The sequence below is a fragment of the Manis pentadactyla genome, chromosome 2, assembly GCF_030020395.1.
Source record: "Manis pentadactyla isolate mManPen7 chromosome 2, mManPen7.hap1, whole genome shotgun sequence".
Taxonomy (NCBI): domain Eukaryota; kingdom Metazoa; phylum Chordata; class Mammalia; order Pholidota; family Manidae; genus Manis; species Manis pentadactyla.
The window spans coordinates 106,339,875-106,360,390 of NC_080020.1; the positions used below are offsets into that span (position 1 = coordinate 106,339,875).

At 34.3% G+C, this 20,516-nt stretch overlaps 1 protein-coding gene across 1 annotated transcript in view; it reads left to right on the forward strand.

Annotated features, from left to right (window-relative positions):
• The window catches only part of FGF10 (fibroblast growth factor 10), an 81,110-nt gene that overhangs the window by 35,905 nt on the left and 24,689 nt on the right, over positions 1 to 20,516 (forward strand). The gene's annotated exons all lie outside the window — the stretch shown is intronic.

A 20,516-nucleotide genomic window follows, 5' to 3' on the forward strand; every position in this document is an offset into this window, starting at 1 on the left:
TTACTCAAAAGAGAGAGATATTCAATTCCAAGATAATTCAAATTTTAATATGGGCTAAGCTGAATTAGTTTATTTTTATTAATTTAACAATGCCAGAGTAAGCAACCTAACCTGAGAAGATTAATTCCAACAAATGGATATTTACCTATTTTAAGCACTTTTAAAGTTCTTAGGTGCAATGTAATACAAAGAACAATTTTCAATGGCCATTTTTTCTAAGCTACCTAATGATGCAAATAAACAAGTTTTTGCAACATGGAAGTTATTAAAAATCATCATTCTTCTAAAAAATAACTGCACTGCCATCTAAAGTATGAATCAAAACCAAGAATGACCATAATGATTTCATAAGCTCTTGGCTAAACCCACATACTGATTTTTTTCTTCATCCAATGAACCATGAGTAGAACAAAAATATTATTCTTTCATTTAAAAAATTTCTTACTGACCATTTTAAACTGAACGTATTTCTTAAGTTTTATGTTTTACATACAAAATATATATAAAGACCATATATATGTTAAGTGTACTTTTATGTATTACATATGATGTTATACATATATAGATGTTTATATACACACATAGGTATATCAATTTTTTATTGCTAATAGAATTGCATGTCCACTGCTAGAAATATGTAAGATAAAGAGGTATTAAAATAATCAACTTTCATACTTCTGCTACCCAGAGGTGACTGCTCCTCTGTAGTTGATTTCCTTTCACTTTCTTTCTCTGTGTCCATGATTATATAAGATATGTGTCTGAAGATACTCTTAGTGGATATCATACTGTACATAGTACACTTTGTTATCCTAGTCACAGTTTTGTTTTCTCGTGGATACTTTTTGATATTATTAAAAATATTCATAGATATTTTTTAAGACTCCTGTAAGAATCTTACAGTTATATAATTTACTTAACAATTTACATATAATAGACATTATATATCTAGAAAATATCATTAAAATATTCAAAATAGTTCCATCAGTTTATGATTCTTGTTATCCCAAACTTTCAGATAAACAAATGAGACTTAGATATTTTCAAAGCTAGAAAATGGCAAAACTAGGATTCTCTGTATGATTCCACATACTATGCTCTTAGGCACTCAACTTCACTGCCTTCAGGATTTAAATTTTTAAAGTTATTGACACATATTCTGAAACAGCTTTCATTTTTTTCCTAAAGATATTTAACTAGAGCAAATTTAGATTATTAAACAATTTTCAAAACCAAGTATAAATCAAACTGATGCGAGATATATACTGAGGCTAAATATAACTTAATCTCAAATTACAGAGATTACATTCCAGCAAGGGAAACGAAATGACTTTACCAAAGGCAGTGAGCTATGTATACATGTATATATATATATATGATTTTTAAAAATTAAGGTGTCATTTGATATACAATCTTATGAAGCTTTCACATGAGCAACATTGTGGTTTCAACATTCACCCATATTATCAAATTCCCCCCCACACCCCATTGCAATCACTATCCATCAGCCAGTAAGATGCTTATATATGAGTTCTCTTAGGGAAGAATTGCCATTGTTAAAAAATTAAGCCCATGAAGACATAATCTATCAAGTCACTGAGATGAGAGAGCTAAAATGCTTTGCATGTAAATGTAATAGAAATCTGGATGCTGGGGTTAGTAGCAAGATTAGAAAAGCTTGAATAAATGAAAGAGGAGGTGAAACTAAATAAAAGGAGGCAAAAGACAAGGGAGACAAGCAGATAGTGAGAAATTTACTTACAGTGGGAAGTGGGAAGGAGCCAGAGAGTATGATAGAAATATTCCAGAAAATAAGCACATCTTTTATGGCCTGTATCCCCTCCCTAATTACAAATTTTAAGGGAAGCCTGCTACACACACAAATGCCTGAAAAAGTTTAGGGGGAAAACATTACAGAAAAGAAGCCTTGTTTCACAACAACAGTGAAGAGCTTAAGGGAGAGAAGATTCATGGAAAGTGAGATTGAAATTTTAGTGGACACATGAGATTGAGAGTTTAGTACAAGCAAGAACTTTGAACCAGAGGTGATAAAAGAAGCATAAATCACTACCTCCTGGTATCCACCCCCAAGTAGGGTTGCCAGATAAAATACAGTACTGCCAGTTATATATGAATTTTCTTCACAACTCAGATGATAGGGCAAATATAATATGCATAGTTTGTATCAGAATGATTATAAGAACCAGATCCTGTGTTAAGTGCCTGCTATGGTGTCAATGTTTGTGTTTGCTCAAAATTCAGACGTTGGAAATCCTATGCCACAAAGGTGATGGTGTTAGCATGTGAGACCTTTGGGGAGATTATTAGGTTATGAAGGTGGAGCCCTCATGAATGGGATCAGAGCCCTTATAAAAGATCCACAGATCTCCCTAGCAGCTTATGACCTCTGAGGATACAAGAAGTCAGTGGCCCAAAAGAGCCATGCCCAACCATGTTAGCTTCCAGATCTCAGACTCTCAACCTCCAGAACCGTGCTCAAAAAATTTCCACCATTTATAAGCCACCCAGGCTGTGATATTTGGTAACAACAGCCCAACAAGACCAAGACAGCACCTTTTCTTCTGTTCCTAGTTCTGCATCCATTATGGAAGGACTATTCTTAGTAAAACATTAGTAAGTTTTATTAGTGTTAACTTTATTAATACTTATAGCATATTTCATCCTACTGTTGCAATTCTACTCTTGATTTCATAAAAGAAAATTACATTTTTAAAAACTCACTGCTGATCCACCTTTAAATATATAATAATCCTTAAGAATAGTTAAGACATTTCCTTAAACGCTGCATGTCTAGTAATGCCTTATTGACCACTTCATTCATGGTTGAGCTGGAAGGCAGGTGAATCCTTGGGATTTTCTATTAACCATCCTCATATTTGTGAAATATTTTCACTCAGGTTCTATTTACATTTTATATGAAATTATTGCAGTCAAGAAAAATGACATACTGCAGAATTGTTGTACGGAAGACTCTTATATTTACCTTCTAAGTTCAGAAGTATAATATGGCCCCAACATAAATAAAATTTATAATGTTGGTAAATTTTATTTATGTTGGGGCCATAAGGAAATAAATATTTATAAACTTGTATTACCTGGACACTAAAAATAATTGTTCTGTGTAAGAAAAATGGAAGAAAAGAAATAGTTTTTTTATAGGAAAAACAAACGTCTTGAGCCAGCATTGCCAGGTCCCATCCATCAGTGCAATACAACCCTGCTCTAAGGCCATGAGCTGAGTTTAATTAACAATTACTGATAGAGCATTTACTGCATGCTATAGCTAGATCTTTTGCTCTGTGTTAAGGTACAAAGTAAGTCACAGTCCCTAAAACCAAGTGCATTATATTCATGCATTTTTGTATCAATCAAAGTATGGGTAAGGTAGAAAGGTGTTTTAAAAAAAAGGAGTGATTCTCACCAAGAGAAGGAAGATTTGCTATGTGTGAATCATTAGAGAGAGCATTCCTTCAGATACATAAGGGTTTGCCAAAGATGAGAAAGAAGTATTGCTCACACCAGCCCAAGATGTGTGAAAACTGCAAGTATTTCAGTATTGCTTGAGTGTAAGATATGAGGAAGGGAGACCCAGGGAGGCAAAAGCCATCACATCATTAAGGAATACTCTTGGTGGTGAATTACACAAATGTGTTTTAAGCAAGAGTGTGTGACTTGCTCACTTACGTAACTCAAAATGGTCACTTAGACAGTGACATGAAGGAGACACTTATGTGAGGCAGAAGAAGTCTAAGGGGCATGCTACTGTTAATGGTCTGAACCAGAGATACTTGGCACAGGCCTAACTTCAGCCAGAAGCCAAGGGAATGGATTCATCTATTCATCCATCCATTCTTTTCTGCAAACATTTATTAAACTTACCATGTGCTGGGCCCTCTTGTAGGCACTGAGTATACAGAAGCAAACAGACAAAAATGTCCCCACCCTATGAAGTTTACATTATAAAGAAAAGAGAAACAAATTTTTCAAAAGTAGTTTAACAGATTTTTTTCAAATATGATTTTAAATTTTACTTAAAACAAAGGTAAGGTATTGTGCTAGAACTTCACTATCGACTATGGTAGCACCACCACAAGTAGCTATTTCAATTTAGATCAATTACTGAAAATTAAATTATTCAGTTGCTCAACATCACTAGTATTTTCAGTGCTCAACAATTATAGATAGGACAGCATAGATTATCAAACATTTCTGTCACTGCAGAAAGTTCAGGATGAAGCCACTTTAAGACAATTCTTTACATAAGATTATTTATTTAGGAGGAGATGACATTTGTACTGAGACCCGAATGATGGGGTAGAGTCAGCCACGTCAAGATCGGGGGAAATAAAGCTCAGGCAGAAGACACAAGTGTGAGAGCCTTGGAAAATGAAATCAGTGTGTTCAAGAAAGAGAAAAGCAGCCAGTGGGGTGGGAAAATGGTTTGTAAAGGAGAGAGTAGTGGGAGTTTAAAAAGTAGATCGTAACTCTCTAGGCCATGTTAGGAAGTCTAACATTTATTCTAAATTAATAGGAAGCCAGTGAAGGATTAATTTATGGTTTTAGAGAAGTCACTTCAATTATTCTGGGGACAAGGGATAGTAGGGCAGAAAAATGAAAGCATTATGCAGGTGAAGAAAATGATGGCTTTGAAGCACTAACAACAGAACTGTAGAGAAGTGGTGGATTCAAGACCCACTTTGGAGGTAGCACAGACACATCTTCAGGTTTGACTGTTAAATGGGGGCTGGAGGTGAAGAGGTCAGAGAAAGAGTAAATGGTTTGCTTTGTAGTGAAATGAAGAAACCTGTGCAGGCAAGCAACAACTTTGGGAGGAAAATCAATTGTTTAATTTTGGAGATACCAAGATCACTATAGTAAAGGCAACTGCCAAGTAGTTAGAGGTTGAGTTTTTGGAAGATGTCAGGGCTTAAGATGTATATTTTAGCAGCAGCATCATATGTATGAAATTTAAAATCATGAAATTGAGAGAGTCCTGTGGAGACAGTGTAGGAACCTAGGTCCTAGTCCTAATATTTCTATGCTGAGTAGTCCAGAAGGAGAAGATAGGAGAATAACTTAGAAAAAGTACCTAAAGGGATAGGAAAAAAATCCAGAGTGTGTGCTACGTCAGAAGGCAAGTAAGAAAACTGTTTCCAGAAGTATAGAGGAATAGTAATTTTGAAAGGTAAGTTGAGAAGAGACCATTGGAACTTAGCAACACGAGCCCTGTTTTGGGGCCTCATGGAAGGGTGCCAAGTGGAAGTCCAATTTTATTACCTGAGAAAGAGCATGAAGATTGAGAAAATGGGGATGTGTAAACAATTTATATTTTGCTGAGAAGGGGAGAAAAAAATGGAAAGAAAATTGGGAAAAACTTGAGGTCAAAAGAAGGTTGTTTTATGATGAGAAATACCCAAACATATTGCAGAGTATGATCCTGTATTTGGACAGAAATTGATGATGGTAATGGTCATTCACTTGAATGGAAGTTCAATAATAATGGGGAATTTTAATGTATTAATATTCTTATAAACCAAATAAAAATTTGGTTGAATTCTAATGTTCTCAGAAAATATCATCTTTGTTCAGTTTTATTTTACTCATTTTTTCCCAACATATCTCCAGTAAAATCTCATTTTCTCATTCTACCTTATTCATTATTTTTCAATGAAACAATATACTGTCAGTAATTCCCAACTTTTCAGCATCGGAAGACCATTTTTAAGGTTATAACATTTTGCAGCTTCCCACATGGAATCATTATACTTACATAATGATAAAAAGCTAGTATGAATACTTTCAAATAAATGTTATCATTTTATTCCTACAAAATATCCATATACATGTGAAAAATAGTATATATGCTTGGGATATGGTGCCTATTCAGGTTATCAACAATGTGTAATGTGATCATTGATCACAATAACTGACATCCTCCTGATGTCCAAGGCCTCAGATTCTATACAGTATGAAAAGAACAGAGCCAACAAATCATTGTATACACTACTGTAGCCTGAATCAGGGAAGGAGCATTCAAGTGTTTTTATCCAAATTTAAAAAGTTATTTTGCCAGTGAAATCCTTTGAAAGTCCAAAAACTTCCTTTCCTTTACTGACCCCTAGAAACCACTGACTCAGTACATACCATAAAATCAGAACAATGCTGAAGCTTACTGTTATTATTAGCAAATGTTTCACAGAAAATCATCTTGAAGGAAAATTTGTATCTTTCAATCCTAAGTATTGGAAATGCAAAATATTCATCCCTGGAAGTAGAAGTGGGTCAGGGAGTCAGGAGGAAAAAAGTCAGGAAAATCGTAATTTTGGTAAAAAGAAAAGGAGTTTGACTTTTGCCTACATTATATCTCAGCTTAAATATTATGTTTTTGCTGCATTTTGCTGTTTGTTTTAAATTTAGGGACAAAAAAATACTTGTTTAATCTTTCTAAAATTTTTAAATGATATATCCTATGGTTTTGTAGCAATCTAGTGAGAAGTAAAATTGCTCCAAATGCTACTTTGCTAACAGTTTGTCTTTAATTGAACATGGTGTCATCATCTGCGTGAATTTATCCTCCAGAAAGGATAAAATTTGGTTAAGCCTCAAAACTGGTCCATGACAATGGAATGCACGGTAGTACGTGGGGCTGAGAGAGGGGCTTGCCTCAGCCTTGAAGCTGATACCTTTTCTGTGCTGTCATGCTCCCTTGTCTCGTTATTCTCTATGGATCTCCCTTTCTTTGCTGTCTGCTCAGATTTCTAAAAGAAAACTTGTTCTTCTCACTTGTCCTCTTGGTCCACATGTCTGGGCTCACACCTGCCCCGCTCTCTGCTTCCTGAATCGTAGCTTTACCTGCTTTGTCTGCATGTAGTAGGAGTAAAAATTGACGTCTGTAAGTTTGCAGACATCACCAAACTCCTCTAAGAAGAAACATTCCCCAACCTAAATTTATTGAAGTATCTCCAAGTGTGCAATGGATTTTTTTAAAATGTAGATGAACTTCAACATGGGCAAGGCTACAAAGAATGTCACAGTATTTTAATTTCCTTTACTCTAAGGGCCCCTTGGCTTCCTCCTTCTGTCTGGGCTCTGCTGGAGTGTTTGACTTAGTGCTGGCAGTAAATAAGTACTTTGAATAATGGATTCTGTTTTTTCCATAAAACCTTCCATAATGTTCCTAATCTAAAATCCTTGAACTCCTATTGAGTTATTGTTTATACTATTTGGCAACATCTATATTTATAGATGGATTATGATATATATATATATATATATATCTAACATGCATGGCTTTTCACAAATTGTTTGCCGCTTGACAGAATGTGCCTAACACAGTGTTCAGTGAATTTCAATGGCTGGATTAAGAGTACAGTCTAGATGCTAGAGGGTGACTTCCACTTCCTTGTGTCCTGGAGTAAATAATACATGTGTGATACTTGCTAAGCTATCATTGATTTATCTGTGCTGCTTATGAAGATCAAATTTAAGACTAAAGTAATAACATTTTATAGAGAAGACAACTAATGAAGGAATAAATAGCAATAGGTGGTATAGACTGAAAATATAAATCCACTGATTTACAAATAGGATTAAACTCATAAATATTAAAGGTACAATGGGGCTGTTAAGAGGAAACACCTAATTTTTAAGGCTTATGTTAAAAAAGATGGTGCTACCTTCCCGGCTCTGCCTTCAACACCACCAGATGGTATTTCCACAAAGCCTTCTACATTAGTTAGAATATAGAAATAAGAATTGCTATTATTTGTTGAATACTTTCCATGCATTAAATAATGTATTCCATATATAAATATTTTTATTTTATTCCTTATATAAATAAATTTAAATAATGTATTCCTTATGTAAGCCTTTCAAAGTAGGATTGTTCATTATCATCTATAATAAAAGAAAGACCTGGGTTCAGGTCTGTCTGATTTTAAACTCTATGATCAATCCACTGTTCCACAATTTCTGCCCAGTCACTACAGGTCCTATTCTGGAGTGTTTCTATTCTTATATTTAGGTCCTACAACAGCAGTGCTGAGCAACCCAAGCAGTGCCCTAGTTGACTTAAATCTTCACATAATGGTGTGAAATCACTCATAAAGGTGATCCCCATGTAATAGGGGTGGTCTATGATGTGGACATTACAGAGCTTTCATTGTTTTACCCAATGTTCAGTGTTTTAAAGTAACACCTGCTTGTAAACTCTGGTTAAGTTTTATATCCTTGTTTTCTAACAATGGGGAGGCAGGGTATGGGAATAGCTCAGACTATCTACTTTATCTATCTATCTATCTATCTATCTGAATATGTAAAATAATGAACCACATTATGTTGGTCTTTTACTGTATTTAGTAAATCAGATTCATGACCTAATGAAGTAGAACTGAGTGATACAGTTTTATTTAAATTCTTGCTCCTTTCTAAGATTTCCTTATAAACTAAATCTAACAAATTTTTATTTAGTCCAGCATTTATTACATGTATCAAATTTCCAAGGAGACAGGTTTAATGAACCTGCACAATATAAATAGGAAAGAAGCAAATTCCATTGTAAAACTTTACACTATAATATTTATTAGACTAACAAACATGTATTGCCATTTATTTCACCAAGAACCATGTGTAAAATTTTACTCTGGAACCTAGATATCAGACAGACCCCAGAGATGCTGATAAAATAGGAACAAAGGAAGAATTAATTTGAATAAATTCTTCTCCTACTAGATGGACAGTATGTTTCAGATCATTGTATAAATCCATCCTTACATTCAAGGTATTTCTCATGTTAATTTCTAAGATTTATGTAGGGAAGTGGATTTTTGTCTTGGGGCTGATTTTACCTTTGATTGCCATATCTTTTTTTTTTTTCCTGTTGGGTAAAGGAAAATATATGAAATCCTAATTCTTTTTCTTCTGCCTTTCTGAACTTACCTGAAGTGGTAGACTCTAAGTCCTAGAAAGAAGACTAGCTGTGTATCAAAAACAGGGAATCCACTGGAACCTAAATTCTCAAAAGGCATTCTCTCTCAGAATTCCATATTTGGAAGCACACTTCAGTCATAAAGTGAGAGTTACAGGCACCATCATTTATGTTAATATTGGCAAAACACTGAAAAGTAAAACCATCATATTAACAAAAGACACTTAGAGCCATCATGTCCTGGCATTAACTATTCTTGTCTTAATGCCTGCATGTGCCATGTCCTTAAACTTCCAAACTTTTACTGTTTCATATTTTGATATTTTAGTTCTGGATTTTTGAAAAGAGTTAAATGGGAACATCAAGAAGCCAAAAAGAGGCATTTTACGGGTACAAAGATAGATTTCAAACTCTCCCTCAAGTTTATACTTGTCAGACAATTCTTAGAGGGACCCTAAAAGGAGCAAGCCCTAGGAATGTCATTTCTGTTCTTTGGGCCACTTTCATCTCACCTTCCAAATTCTGCTGATGCATTCTCCTGATTTTTCCTTCCCCCCGCTATTTTGTCCTCATTTGCTATTGTCATTTTTTACATATCCCTGTCTTTTTTCTTGCCACCCCTCCTTAACTGTCACAGGCAGTAGATGTGTGTGAAGAGGAAACAGTCAGTCACTTTGGCAGTAGTGGCAACTGGTGAGTGAGGAAATAGAGAGTAGAGAAAAAGTGATATTCTAAAATTCCTTACTCCCATAAATTCTAGTTTCTTACCATTTTCTGTCCTATCAATCAAGTCGTAGAAAGAGAAATTTAAAGGTAAGGTAAATGAACAAGATGGCACCGTTGCAAAGAGGTGTGTAAGAATGAAAACCTAAGTCTTCACAGGCAAGAGGTGGGTGTTACAGGAGCCTAGAAAGAATTGGGGCAGACGGCCTCAAGAGGCAGTCCTCTGTAGGAGACAGTAAGGAGCCTGTACGAGGGGGAGGATTCAGTCAGAAGTAAGGTGAGGAACTGAGGAACAGGACAGAGAGCAAGATGTTACAGACAGAAGTCCAACAGCCAGAGGAAACCTTTAAGATAAGAAGACCCCATTCAAAGAATCTCAACATGGAAAAAGAGGAAATAAGTGGAAATTTCTCAGCATGGGCCTAATAGGTTCCTGTTTCACATATAGAGTGGTGAAAGGAGGGTATCACTGCATTTTAGATAATTAGCAGATACAGAACACGGACAATTCTCTTGCTAGGATAAAACATAGCCCATTCATGTAAAGAAGGGTAATTTCCAATGTAGGATGCCTTACACTAAATTTTTATTTTTACTTTGTGTTGTTTTTCTATTTTCCTCAACTCCACATTTCTTTAATAATAAGAACAGTATTATCATTTGCACATTTAAAATTAAACACCAATTTAATATCTGTAACATTTTTGAGGGGTGGGTTAATTTGCACTTGCTTGTATTACTCAATTCTAAAATGATTTAGCTATTCTGATCATCATTTTATAACATTTAGAATCCAAGATGTACAGACTTCAAATAAAAATAAAATTTTAAGATGTTCTTTGTGCTTGGATTTTAATCTCTGTTTTGAGATATTAGATATTTTGGAAATTCTTAATAAATGCCCTCTTTAAATCATATTCATTGTTTGCTTTGATCACTTTTAGAAAGGAAAATAGTAAAAGGAAAGGAGCTTTTTAAAGTTAAGTATACTTGGTCCTAAATTAACAGGAAATTAGCTTCATTGATTTGGCTTTACGCAAACATCTGTCCACATTCCAATTGACATTTGTAACATGCTTTAAATTCATTATTAAGTAGCTGGTTAGATAATCTCGATCTAAATATAGTTTGCTTTTCTACATTAATTTTCTAAGTTATCTTCTTACATTCCTCACTAAAAAACTATAAAATGTCTCATTATTTGTCTTTGATACTTGAAACAGAGCATATAAATCACAAATGGCTAATGAAAATTAATGGCATACTTTAACTCAGCTGTTGGGGCATTTCTGATAAATAAAGTTATAGATAAACTTTGCATTGTAATTCAAAGCTGAGGAGAGGCCTTTGTTACAGTTTAGCCTCCTCGGAATAAATGTCTCTGAACTTGGGCTGCAAGGAGGGAAGGCAAGGGGAAAGCTTTGTTGATCTCTTACACACATCAAAGCCTTTGGAAGCCAAACGTGTTGGACAGATGCTTTTGTCAATCTGTATGATAACTGTGGCCCATCTTTCTATGGAGATACGGCATTTATCTCCTCTACATGGCAAACAGAAGCTCCTGTCACTGCAGGCACTTCACAGAGCTTCATGATTTCTATTCTTTTTACTGTCCTTCAACTTTGATTAAGTCCTCTTTCCTGAAAGTCAATTTTGTACTCAAGAGAAATGATCTACTAGGTGTAGAAAATATAGAGGATTATAAAGAAAAATAAAAACAATAGAGCCATCACTCTGAAATAATCACTGTTACTTTAGATACCTTCCTCCTTTCTGATAGGTAATTAAATGTGAAATACAAGATATATGTTGAACTGTAGCTTTTACAGAATTGTGATCATACAGTATCACATTTAAAGCTTACATTATTAGCCATTCCTCAAATCCTTAGTTAGTTCTAACATTTTTCTAAACATATTTTCTATAATTGCTAGCAGAAATATAATAATCATATGTTAGAAAAATTATATAACACATACTTTTAGCTGGACATTTAGATTATTTTCAGTTTTTCAGTATTATTCATAATGATTTCAATGTACTTTTTAATATCACTGATTTTAGCATCTCTGACAGTTTCTTTGGCATATATTTTTAAAAGTGAAATTATCTTGTTAAAGAATATAATAATTTTAAGGCTATTCTAGCAAGTTACTCAATTGCTTTTAAAGTGTTGCAATTTACATGCCTATCAGCAATTTATCAAACTCATACCAACACTGGCTCTCATTAATTCTTTTTATCATAGCTAATTAGATAAGAAAAATATTTATCTTGTCTTTTTTTGGATTTATTTTATTAATTAAGGGGCTAAATATTTTGCATGCCTAAAACCTGTATTTTTCTTCTTTTGGATTGTATTTTCATGTTCTTTACCCAATTTTCTGTTGAGTTTTAATTATTTTTTCATTTATGTATGTGAGCTGTTATTGACTGGGGTTAATTCCCTTGTCAAGTTTGTGGTAGAAATATTCTCTTTTTAAAATATTTTCTTTTTGTTTGTTATGTATTTTGATGTAGAGAATCATTTTATTTTTAATATTCAAATCTGTCATTTTCAGTTTAAGAGTATGTCTGCATTTTTCTGTTTTCTCATACCCTGAAACTACATTTTTTCCCTGTATTTTTACTTCTGATTACATTATGGTATTGCTTTTCAAAGGCAACACTTTTATTAACTTGTAGTTTACTACTGATTTGAGGAAAGGATAGAACCACTCCCCTTTTTTACCCAAATAGTTGGGTAATTTCCCAGCACTCTCTAATGAACCTTCTTCTGATTTTGCATGTTATCTTAATCATAAACTATATTTGACACACTGAACAATTATTTACTATTTATTTATACTGTTTCCAGCTCCAATTATTTAAGAAGACATGAAGATAAAGGATAAAGGTTAAAATAAATAAAATGAAGCAAAAAATATCAATAAAATTGTAGATGGAGTCAACATAAATTTTTACCTTCAAATGTTTTAGTATACAAGAAATGAACTGTAAATAGTATCCCTTAGGTTCTTAAACAGTTGGCAAGAGGAGGCAAATTTAGTGTAATATGAAATTCAGGATTCACAGGTATAAAAAAACTAACGTTCTTAAAAAAATCATAAATTATCTCTTTAATGAAACCATAAGAAACTACGTAATGTGGTAAGTACATTCTTTACCATATTTTTATAACAAACAGAGCAAACTGAAAAAGAAATCTGTTTCATGCTAACATAGTATTTTCAAGCCCTTGACTTTGACTTTCTGATGCAAGTATAGTTTTAAAAGTCATATTTATAAGAATAAATTCCATATCCCTCATATTTCTTATATTCTTATACAAACTTTTGAAAGATACTGAGTAGCCATAAATTCAAGAATATTCAACCTGAGATGTCCTTGGGCTGCCACTAATGTATGCAGCCAGTTGAGGGCAGAACAAGAATTAACAATTTGAAGAGTTAGGATAGAATCCACATCTTCTTGAGCAAAACTGAGGGGTGTCAAAAGGTTAGGTCATGTTTCTGAAGAGAAATGCACCCGCATTTTGCTTAAAAGAAAATTTTCTATGTAGGATAATTAGTGTTTGAGCTTGTGCCATTATTACATTGTTTAAATCATTACATCTGTGCAATACATTCTATCATATGATAGTAAAATGTTTTCTTCAAAATTACATATTTTTCAAGTTGAAATTTGACTACTTTTACTAATTCCTTTACTAAGTTAAAAGATTGAAATTTAAATTATTGAAATTGCACTAAGCATATAATAAATGAAAAACTGAAATGTTTATAATATGCATACTTCTTTATACTCATCATCTTTTACCTCTCAAAGTTTCATAATTTCCATAAGTGCTGCATATTTTGCATGATTATTTCTTGTTCTTATTTCTTATGATTTATCAGAGCATAATTTTTATTTTATTTTCCAATAGTGATTGGCATATAGAAAAACTATTAATTTTAAATATCTTATACTGAGTCAATGTAAACAACTACGAAGGTTTTCAGTAGATTATTTGGATATTTTAGCTAAGTAATTCTGTCATCCAAAGGTAATGATAGTATGTTTTCCTCTTTTCAATCCTTATCCTTCTAATTTTTGTTTAATGACCTGACCTTCTTGGTTAATGTTAAATTCTAGTTGTTTCAGTGGGTGTGTTTACCTAATATTAAACTATGTTTGAATTGCTGAACAATTCTTGCTTGATCATAAGGGTATCTTCTTATACTGTACTATCGAATTTGATTAATTAGTATTTTATTTAGGATTCAATGGTAGCTTTCTTTTTATCAAGTTATCTTTATCATGATTCTTTGTCAGACGTATGCTTTCTTTGCAGAATAAATAAATGATCAGGGATCATTAATACATCTCTGGATTACCTATTTTAGAACATTTAATAATATTTACAGGCATAAACTTTAGAACCTTGAACCACTTTTAGGATTTGAGAAAAAGTGGTAGTAATGGAGGTATTCTATCTTATTTAAGATAGACTCTCTCTCTCAGGTTGAGTCAGGTGATGAAGTCAAAGATATTTGGGGGTCACCTTTGGTGTTAAATCATCATCATTACTAACATTCACTATTCTCATTTTTTAATATGTAAGAATATGAGTTATTAAAATGGGTATGCATATGTAATATAGCATGTCCTATAAAGTTTGTTTACAGAATTTTTTGCCTTTTTCACAATCTGTTCTTTTCTAATGTGTAGAGTCAACAGGGAGGAAAACAGTAAATGAAAGCTGGTCATATAGGCAAAGTCTAAGCGTATAGCTGAACTATGAGAATTTGTACAAAGGACTTGTTTTCCCTAATTACCTTCCATATATTAAACAATGAATTAAAATAGTGACCTAATACATAAAATTTCATTGATTTCTATTAACGATGCTCAAGTTGTAATCAATGAATAAATTTAGCAAGCCAAAAATTACATTTGACATGTAGCTTTGAGATCATAAAATCTGAATGTTTCTTCCCTGTAGACCTCCCAATAAGACTGATTTATATTTTCTTTTATTTCAACAAAGTATCCTTAATATGAAAAGAGATTTTTATTATATACTAAGATCCATACTAGTAGAACACTACCTATGAACAGGATTGGAGATAGAGCCAAAATTGAAGTTTCTCAATTATCAAAATTACCAAAAATTTTTGATACAAAAAAGACATCTGGGGACCCTTGCAATCTAATAGTCCTGGCTTAAGAACAGGTTGTTTCTCCTCATTAAGATGCGTGAGTGTCTCTTGATGAATGACCACTGTTATGAATGATCCGTGTTATGTATTCCCACATGTAGGCTTAAATTCTTATAACTGATGGTTACAAAAAGACAACCTAATCAAATTTTTCCCTATTCTCCTGCTATTATTCACCATTCTTTATGCCGAAGTTAAATTCTGGGTCTCATATTATGTAAAAGAGATTAAATTAACCCAAATACAATATTCTATTTAAAAGTCCTGCAACATTAGTAGAGGGAAATATTCAATGTGAATGATTAGAAGAGAGAGAGAAAAGTACTTCAGTGCTATATTTTTCTTACACTCAGTTATGGTTGCTCCCTCAGAATTTATAATCAATTTCCACTGAGCCCTCCTGGGTTTTATGACCAATTTATTTTCCAGCTGAATGAACAATATCAGGCATCAGCTCTCTTGTTGTCCTGTCATTAACATTTCAGGTAGAAGCTACTTCACATAGCATCATTTTTCTAGAGCTAGTGGAAAGAATATTAAGCTGGGATTGAAAAAACCCTAAGCTAGCCATGAGACTATAAAGCTAAGTAATTCATTTAACCATTGTGTATATACATTCTGTCCAACCCAAATTACTGACATTATTAATACAACCTCTAGAGGTACTTCTATTGATAAGCTCTAGGCATTTCTGAATTCATTTTTTCTTACGTGAAGTGACCATGTTCCCCTTAGTAGTTGGAATAGTTAAGTGGCAGGCAATATTTTTTATTGAATTGGAATAAAATTTGGGTTGATATTGGGTTTCGGGGAATCTTGGTAGAGAAAGCCTAGGAATATTCCAAATATACTGGAGCAAAGGACTAGAAGCAGCAGTATTTTTCAAGCGGATTCTCACTACAGGGATAACATTATAAAATGGGAGAAGATGGAGAGCCTCAGTTATGAACATAACCAGGGAGCACTTATCTCCTCATTCAGAAAAGTGATGTGGGGCATCACAGAGTCTCAAGACAACTGGGGCTTCCTGGAAGCAGAACCCTGGGAAGATAAACTTGGAGTAACATTTACTATTATTGTAAGGAAGTGCTGCGCTTCTTAGTTGCAGGAGTAAAAAGATGGTTATCGCATTTTGTATCGAGCCATTTTGTTTCTGAAAAGTGAGGGAAAGAGAGTATAAGAGGAGGAAAGCCCTGATGAAGGAGCAAAGTTGGAAACCAGACCTAAATACAGATGAGAGTGGCAGGTCTTGCCTTTCCTCTTCCTGTCAACTCCCCCTTCCAAGAGTGTGACTGTTGGAGTCCCACTCTCCACATACACAATACAAGTGTAGAAACAGTGGGATCTGGACACAAACCATTTATTATTCAAACTGGCAGCCTCAGAATCATCTCCATCCATTGCACTACTGAAGCAATTGTGGAGAATATGGAAATCAAATCACACTGAGGAAAAGGCCCCTTTCATCTTTTAGTCAACTGAAGTTAACATTTTGAAAACCAATGAAATGCAACATAATGTAGTGATTAAGAGCCCACACATTCGAGCTCTTTCAATTTCAGCTTCCTTACATATGTAAATGGTATGTAATAGGGCCATTAAGGTAATGACCACAGTGTGCTTAGCACAGGGTCAGTACAGAGTGATACCACATAAACTGGAGTTATTAATCTCCTTTAAGTTTTGTTACACTTTATCATAGTCCATTTTCTCTTCCCTTCTGTGAAATGAATTCACGATGTAATGCTACAAGTTGTCTTCCTTGTTTAGATCTATAACTAGCACAGTGCTCTGAGCATAGATACGGTTTTTTGCTGATTAACTTAGACCATTTTACTGTTTGGAAAGAAGTACCACTATGCCACCATCCAGTGCATCTAACTATATGGATTTGCGTTTCCAACAGCACAGCTTATTCTGTAATAAATTACACAAATATGGTAGCCATTGTCTATCTAGATTGATTTTAATGTATTTTACATAATTACAGAATTGAAAAACCTTGATTTAGGTCCAACTAGTTCTGATTTTTTGTAGGCCTGTTAATTAAATTTGCTAAAATACAATCAAACATTAAGAGGGACACTATTTAGGTCCAAAGGCATATGCCATCCTATTAAACCTAGACTTAGGAACTTTCTAGAGATGGTGAATGATCAAGAGCAATGTGGCTTTGCCACATGAACCCTTTCAATCCAATGGATTTATTTATTTCCCCCTTCCCTCACAGTCCCCCTTCTTTCCTAGCCCATCTCTCTCCCCATCCTTTTACTCCTCCACCTTCCTACTAACTAGAAACATACTTCTTAGCACATGCTGAGTACGTTTCCTTCCTTACTTGAACTAAGGTCCTAAGACCAGCAGCATTGAAATCACCTGGGAGTTTGTAATGCTGAAGCTGAGACACCACCTCAGGCGATTTGCAGAGTTTAAGAAGCCCTTACTTTAATTTGTGTGTGATTTAGGGAACATATGGTCTCACCCACTAGAGGGCAGTAGGACAAGTGCACCAGTAGGCATGGCATTTATTTCCCAAGTATGGTTCAAAGTCCTTTTAAGAATCACCCACAGTTGCCAAAGGAATAGATTGCTTAGTTTCTTTAAAGGAAAAACAACAAAGTCAAACCAAGTTACACAGAGAAAATTCAACATGTAAGAGTAATGAAATGAGCAGTCCCATGGCACTAGCATAGTATAAAACCAAGTGCCAAATCCTAAATTGTAATTTTGGCCCTTGTTCATAGATCTTAGAATTATAAAGCTGGAAAAAGCTTTGATAATCACCTCTGGGGCAACCTCCTTATTTTACAGATGTGGAAGGAGACTCTGAGAGGTTAACTGGCTCTTGCAAATCCATACAGCTCACAATCTGCCAAGCCAAAGCTGGATCTACTATCAACAGGCTTCCTACCAAGAGTAAAAAGTGATTTTAACAAGATGTTAACCATATCTCTGTGATATTTCTTGGCAAAATGGAGTTCATACTTGTGCTTTACACATATGATGGGTTTAATACTGTTAGTTGTTGTTTAAGAGGTTGTACATAGAAAGGGAGGCATCTGCAGTTTTTTTCCTTCAGTTATGTTCAGCTGCACTGCCATCAGAACACAGCCTCGATACCGCCAGCTGCAGCCCAAAAGTGTCCACATGTAACCATCAACCAATCACTAAGTCCTGAGTAATCATAATATTCATGGCACTGTTTCACATTCTTTTTAGCATGATGCTAGCATGATTTCTACCCTTGGTGGTCTTTGGTTATGTGTGATATAATAGCTTGGCTGGTAACTGCTTTTGATTCTCAATCCCATATGCTTTTTTGCATGCAAAATGGGATCAGCAACATTTGATCAGAACCAAAGATAAAGAAGAAGATGAAAACAGAGTGGTGGATCCTTATTCCTTTAAGAATCTGGCAAGACTTTACAGAGAAAGGGACCCTAATTGTATATATAACACCCTCAAGTATAATTTGCGCACATGTCTTTAGAATGACCTTTTAAATGTCAGTTCCTTTTTAGTAAAAACTGAACCAAACATGGAAATCACATGAGAAAAATTTCTGAATCTCCAATTAAAGGCACAAGAGCCACATTTTCAATTTCCTCTTCCTTTTTTCTCCTATCATTTAAATTATTTAATAAAAACTAAAATCACCGTGGGCATAGCATTTGGATAATTATGGATATAATACAAGCAGTTTCTTAGAGTCCCTGTTGTTGATCAGAGCTCCAAGATGTAAAAAGTGGTGAAGCAAACAAAGTCTTGATGGAGTGACCCCACCAACAAAGAAACTCTAAAATAAGAGTACATATGTTTAAGGATTATCTAATCTTGCTTGTTTCTGCCTTGACAAAGAAATTTAAATTTAACTCCCAAATACATTTTTCAGACTCACTTCCCATTTACCCATCTCTCCTTTTACTTTTAGCTATAGCATAGAAATGCCATAAACTACCGTCATAATTTTACCAGCATAACTGTTTATGGTGTTACCTACAAACTCACTTTTAATTATCAAGAATATGAATGCAAAATTCAATTGCTAAAATTGAATCACAGTCTGAAGCAAAAGATACAAATAGGTTATTTTTTTCCTATTTTAAACAAAGGAGCCAACAACTGTAGCAAAAAAAAACAAAAAGATGATGTCTGATCAGTTGAGCTAGTAATCCATGATCTATAATTTAAACAATTTAAAGTATAATTTGATATTTCCCTAAGTGATAAACCAGATTACATACTATTTATTTAGGGCCTGTGTTTTCTCTACTGTAATATGGTAGGACAACCATAAAGAAAAGCAGTAGCATTTAATAAGCTTTATTTTTAGCATCCACATAAAATATCTATGCAGTTATTTGAGGAGAGTAGTATTACCATTTGGACTTATCTACCTATTTCATCTGAGAATATCCCCTATTTTTTGCCATTATAAGAAAAGAACAGCTTTTAATTATTGCCAATAATATTAGTGGCATACTCATGTCTCAAACATGCTTTTAATTTTCTGAAACAGAGACAAATTGCTGGTGATATCTTAATGTTTGGAGGTAGTTAATGCCGAAAGGCTTGGACCTGTTCTTAAACTGAATATTTCCCAGATGTGTGGTAGGGTGAAAGGTGGAACAACTAACAGAAAACAACTTCCTATCCATGTTAGCCTTACTTAGGTAAATTTTAAGGATTAATTAGTGAGACTCTGTAAGCAGACAACTTCACAGCTCCCAGAGATAAAAGCTTGGGACCTGCTCAGCTGTAATATAAGCCATATGTGAGAACTGAAAGTATCAACTACCACTGTCTCTTTGCACCTTTTTTATAATGCCCTTTTAGACAACTTTGCTTTGAAAATCCAATGCTTTTGTAAATGTCGAAAAGCTATTTACTAAAGGATTAAAGAACTTAGTTCTTGACATTGAAGTAGCAATAATATATGCAAAGCATTTAACTCATGCAGATGAGCTCATAAATATAAAAGGTCAGCTTAAGAATGGCAAGAGGAAACTGCTATTAATTTGACTTATCCTAGACCAGCTTTGTCCTGGCAGATACCCTGGGGACACTAAGACTCTGAAACTCTATGTCTCTATGGGAAGCCAAGCTGCCTATTTTAGGAAAGGAATTTGGTGTAAATTCACAGTTGTTTGTCCAGATTCAGTAGAAACTAAAGATGAATTGGAGCAAGATCTGGCCAATTATCCATTCTGAGAGGTTGGGTGCCTTAGTGTGACAAGACTTTGTCATCTAAAACAGCTGTTTTGTGTTAGGAACTAGATGGTTATTTTGCCAGGGCTACTTAGAAGGTCTGAACTACAAGTGTCAAAGCAAATGCTTCTGTTAACAGAAGTGTCTTGCCTGAGGGGGACTGCCCCAGTTCACTCTGGATTCAGTGAGACCAAATAACAACAGAACATTATGGGTAAAAGGGTTTATTCTCACAGTGGCAGGTCAAGTGCTGGAATCATGTCTGCCTCTGGAATCATCTCCATCTCTGCCTTCAGAGCACAGGGTGGAGCTCTTTATATAGTAACATTGACAATAACAGCTCATGGCCAACAGAATAATCCTATTCACTCCCACATCCCAAACATGCAGGAGCCAGGCTGATAGGGACTCCAATGGTTTCTGCTAAAACCAGG